The following is a 6,000-nucleotide window of genomic DNA, read 5'->3' as shown; positions in this document are numbered from 1 at the left end:
GGATTAAATTGGGGCAATTCTCTTGGGTTTTCCTTTGCAAAGGAACATTTTAAAACAGAGTTAAACATTTCAACTTTTGCTTTGCTACCCACAATTTCAATTTGTGTCTGGTTTGCTAAGGACTGGACACTAACTTTGGTGCCACTAACAGTCTTTAGATATACCCACAATTTCTTTAGGTTCTGTGAAAGATCATTTGACAATATTCTACTATGGTAGTCATTGAAGACGTCACACATTGCCCTCTTGCCAGCCAAATGTGTTTCAGTCAGCATCTCTTTATCTCTAGCTCTACACTTTCTTTTACACCTGTTATGCAGTAATCTCCATTTTACAGTGACTGTATACCATGCAGGTTCCCTCCGACTGTGGGCTGTTATGCTGGGTACATATCGATCCAGTGCATGGACAACTATGATTTTTAACTTGAGGTACAGTTCCTCTATATGCTCCTGCACTATGCTGAAAGTTTCAAGCTCCTCATCGAGATATGGTACTACTGATTCTGTATCTAGTTTACTGAACATATATCGCTCTCTGTATGTTTTAGTTGTGCTATATGCTTAGGTAATCATTGTTGCCACAACCACATCATGGTCACCGATACCAGTGTTGATGTGGACATCCTCAAAGACGTCGGTCTGTTCACTGCCATTAGAGCCAATATGTTTACATCATGGGTGGGGTTCCCAACTATCTATTCTAGGTAGTCTTCAGGGAAGCCACTCAGTACTGTTTCATAGGATGTCTTACCACACCCGCTACTAAAAAAAGCTGTAATTTTCCCAGTTTATTGTTAGATAATGAAGTCTTCACTGATGATTACAGAATGATTGGGGAACTTGTGTACAACTGAACTGACGTTATCCCTAAAGTTTTTGGTTACATCAGGTGACGAGTCTGGTGGGTGATACAAGGATACAATTATTTCATACCCATCCGATAGTCTTACCTAAACAGTCTTACACAGCTTCACTTTATATCTCAGTGGATTAAGTTTCTTGTCTACTACGCCAAGATACATCACCTTCATTTCCCATTTGCCTACCCTTTATGATATACATTTAAATTTTCCCCCAAAATCTCGCTACTATCAATTTCAGGTTTCAACCAGCTTTCTGTATCTAATATCACATGAGCTTCACTGTTTTTCATGAGTGCTTCAAACTCTGGCACTTTGTTGCAAATGCTTCAGCATTTTATCATTAGGATTTTAATACGCTCTACCTGAGTGGCAGCCACTGATGTGTAGAGAATACCTGACCTATTTTGGGAGACCCTACAATTCTCAAACCTATGGCGCAAGTCCAGGAAGTCGCTGCCTAGCTTAATCTTCAAAGTATCTGGTTCAGTCCTCTCCACAATCATTTCTGGGGACAATGTTGCCAATTGTGAGCTTCGTTGAAACTCAGCACGCCAGGCTGGTCTTCTCAACTTTCTCCAAAAGTCACTCACTGGAATATCCAACAATGACCTTGGAGTCCAGACAACAGGCATCATTTGTTCCAACATGCACCAAAATCTGCAGTTGGCTGCACCCTGTTCCCTCAATGGCTGCCAGAATGGGCTCTTCAGCATATTGAATTAGGCTCCCAAGCATAAATGCTAACTACATCTGGTTATCCTTTCCTGTCCCTTGCTGCCATTTCCCTGAGAGTACCATCATTTGCTGTATGTTTGAACTGGAGGGGATTAATAGACGTCTACCCTTGTGTGTTTGCCTCCAGTCGACATTGGACAAAAATGATGAAGTGAGTCCCACTGCCTCACTTTCTGACTTGGACCTTTTATTTCATGTAAAGGAGAATTCAAGGAACAGCTGCATTGCAAAGACGGCAATGCACATGTGCAGTATTTGTCCAAAAATAAGGTGTAAGCATGGCTACTACAAGGATAGTACACTGCAATATGACAATGAATTACACAAACAATTGCTCTTCAAAATAGTAGAAAGCAGATAGCCTTACCTTGGCTACTCGTGGATACTTGAATCTTGTTTGTGTACCAGTTGGAATAACTACATCTATGAAAATAAAACTATAATGTAATTGTATAGATAAAAAACCTACTCACCAAGTGGCGGCAGAACACACACATAAGAGAACGTTATAACCAGGAGAGCTTTCAGAGCCAGTGGCTCCTTCAGCCAGAAGTGTTGAAGGAGAAGGAAGAGGGGAGAATGAAAGGGACTGGAGACGTCTAGGAAAACGGGTTGATTTGGGAAATGTCACCCAGAACCTTGGGACATGGGAGGCTTACCAAATGGAATGTGAAGGCAGGACAGATTGTTGGTCTTTCCTTCTCATCCTGTCTGGTAGGTCTCACTCGATCTGTGGCCCTGGGTGACTTTTCCAAAATCCACCCCTTTTAATAGACCTCTCCAGTCCTTTTCATTCCCTTCAAACCTTCGGTATGAAGAAGGAACCACTGGCTCTGAAAGCTCACCTGATTATATTCTTCTTTTATGTGTGTGTGTTCTGATGCCTCTTGGTGAGTAGATTTTTTATCTATCCAGTTACATTATATTGTCAAATTTTGTTTTTGTTATTGTAAACTATGATACAGTTGATAAAGTAAAAGACTAAGAATTGAAGTCAGCTGACTTTTTTTTCTGAGTGGGAAAAAAAGCTATGCTAGTCTCACGAGACTAGTGAGGATAATATTTTACCATAGCTAGTAGTTCATAAAAGAACTGTAATTAGTAGTGTAAGTTGAGTTTCATGGCGTCTTACGTCTAAGTGGGGGAACCTGCAGCAAAATGTGAGATTTTCTGGAATAACATGTTCCACTATTATCATCTTAGGCTGACAAAAGATGTTCGTGGAAGTCGAAAATAAATTTTGTAGCTACTAAGAAGAGGACTGCATATTGTGTATGCATTTTTTGGTTTTATGTGCAGAAATGAAGGGGAGAATGTCAGCACAGGATTACCGAGATGTAATGATGAGCAAGTTGTTGTTGTTGTTTTTTTTTTTTTTTTTTTACGGAAAAGTCATTTACACTTTGTATCATGGCTTGGAGATACTGTGGACTTCAGAGAAGAAGAGATGCGCGGATGACAAAGATTTCGCACTGGAAAAAAATAAGATTGTTAAATAAACTCCGACTGACTTGTTTACTCACCATCTATATGCCATGCAAAGAGGAACTATGTAGAGACTAGCTACAAGCACATTGTAATAAGTGATCAGTCCACTCTATATTGTACAGAGTTTTTAGAATAGTTCTTTAAATCGTGGTCATGTGATTTCATAGCAAGTTACTAGGAAGTATGAGGTCTCTTACAGCCCTCAACCCTCTGCAGATCAATATGAAGTTCAGCAGTCAAATTATTGGCACTGCTTAGCAGGACCACAGCATTAAGAAAATACATGAAGTCAAATATCAAGACTGAATAAGATAACTCTTATTGCATACAGTATCAAGGTGATCAATCAGTACATGTTGTTTGGAGCAGTGCTACTAGTAGAATTCTCTATTAAAACACTTCATTCGACATCCAAAGTGAAAGACATGTATGAGAGGTACTAAAATAAGACCACTTCAACAGAAAAAAATATACAACATTGCCTGTCGCAGCTGATATAAACAACAGAGAAGATAAAGGCAAACACACGCCTTAGTGTCACCTAATATAAGTATTATACCCGAGAAGACGTTATTTGGTGATTTAATGGAAACCACGTAAATTTGAATTATCACAACAAGCTAAACGAAGAAAATTAGTTGGCCATTGCAACCACATCAACACCAGGATTATTTACATTCTTGAATAACTTCTCAGTTTCTAAGTTAGAAGAAACATTACAGCAACAAAATGAAAGATTGCTGCATGCTGTTTTCGAGCCTATAAGTGCAGCCACTACTTCAAACAGGAGTCAAGCTATGCAACAGCAGTGCAGTTATGCATTGTGATGCTGCAGCTGGTTATCTGACTACACAATGGCTACACTGCATGTAATCAAGACATCGTTGCAAACAATGATGATATTGGCAGAGCTTTGCAGCTGCTGGTACAATAAATTAGGTGAGCTGTACTATGCACTGCCTCTAGAATTTGTCTAGTGAATCATTTTAAAATGATTTGTCAAAACTCTTTTGAAGAGTCTGTGGTGGAGTTAATATATTTGTACTAGCAGGGAAGAGCTATCAAGTGAAATTATTGTAAATTAGATTGTATACCAGTCCCTACGCACAGCACGAATTGTGATATGTCAGAAATCTTAAAGCAGATAGAATAAATGTTCAACAGTTTGAAGCCCAAAGAAGAATTGTCTAACAGAATTAAAACCCAAGGAGAAGAATTAAAATGTAGTATCAGGATCCAGGAACATATGTTATAAGAGGTATACACAGAAGCAGATAGATTTATGGTTGGGAAGCTACTTTAGAAGTTACCAAAGGATTTACAGATGGAAATAAATAACCAGTGTCAACTAGTTAGAATAGAAATGATTGAACAATTTAGTGAAGTAGAGAATAAAGTACGAAATACCAAGGTGGTAGTCACAAAAAATTGGAAGATATATACAACCAAATTTCAGCAATGCAAGGCTGAGTAGCTGCACTAGGACAAAATAGAGACCTGATTAACATCAGTAGTGATACAAAGGCTTAGATCAGTTTGGAGGAAAGACCATAGGAATTTGTAGAAGTAAAAGTACGAGTGAAGCTAGAATCTGCTGGCACTACACCTAATTCCAAGGGTGATGCAACAGATAGCTAAATGGAAATCCATAAGCTGAGAGAAGAATTTTTTTTTTTAAAAAAGGAAAGACTCAAATCAAATCAGGAAAAAGGTCAAAAAGAAGTAATATGGGGAGAGCACGTGACTGGTAAGAAGATTTTCAGTTAGGAGCAGGAATGAAGTCACTGAAACAGTTACCTAAGTTCAGGCCTGACAGGGTGTTCTCCAGATCATTACCAAAGAAATGGGATGACTCTAAGAAAATATATTTTGCACTCAGTTATATGGTAGGTGTCTGCCCCGATAGCTGAGTGGTCAGTGTGGTGGTCGGTCACGCAAAGGGGCGTTGTTCGATTCCCAGCTAGGTTGGAGTTTTTCTCCACTCAGGGGCTGTGTGTTGTATTGTCCACATTATTACTTCATCATCAGCAGTGAAAGACAATGGGAAACCACCACTGGAATCTCTTCCCTAGACCCTCATGCAGTGGACCTCTCTGACAGGGCTTCCCCCACGACAAGACCTGGAGAAGGCAGAACATAAAGTTCAGTTATACGATAGGCTGTTCTGCAACATGGGAATAGCCCATTCACAAGAATTCATGTATTGGGATGATTTAAGAAAAACTTAAAAGGAAATATTGATCAACTGGTATGCGAGAGAAATTGTGGGGTCGTTATAAGATAGATACTGAAGGGCATTTAATTAGATTTAAATATTTAGATAATACCAAGCTGTGGAAAATCCAGCATGGAATGTAACAGTATTATGAAAAAGATGGTAGCTACTCACCATAGACAGATGATGATAAGTTACAGACTGTCAGAAAGTGAGCTTTCGGCCAACAAGGCCTTCGTTAGAAATAGTCCACACACACACACACACACACACACACACACACACACACAAATGCAATTCACACACATGACCACAGTCTCTTGCTGCTGAGGCCAGACTGCGAGCAGTAGCACATGATGGGATAGCCAACTGGGTAGTGGGAGTAAGGAGGAGGCTGGAGTGGGGAGGGAAAGTAGGGTAAGGGTGGGGATGGTAAAATGCTGCTTGTAGGAGCGTACAGAGACAAGGTGAAGAGAGGGTAGGGCAGCTAGGTGCAGTCAGGACGTTAGACAAAGGGCAGGGGGGGTAGTAGGAAAGGAGAGAAGACCAAGGGTGCATTGGTGGAATAGAGGGTTGTATAGTGCTAGAATTGAAACAGAAAGGGGGCTAGATGGTTAAGAACAATGACTAACCAAGGTTGAGGCCAGGAGGGTTCTGGAAATGTATGATATATATTGCAGGTAGAGTTCCCACCTGC

The sequence above is a fragment of the Schistocerca gregaria genome, chromosome 1 (genome assembly GCF_023897955.1).
Source record: "Schistocerca gregaria isolate iqSchGreg1 chromosome 1, iqSchGreg1.2, whole genome shotgun sequence".
Taxonomy (NCBI): Eukaryota; Metazoa; Arthropoda; class Insecta; order Orthoptera; family Acrididae; genus Schistocerca; species Schistocerca gregaria.
The sequence above is the reverse complement of the archived record's forward strand: the minus strand, read 5'-3'. Positions refer to the sequence as shown.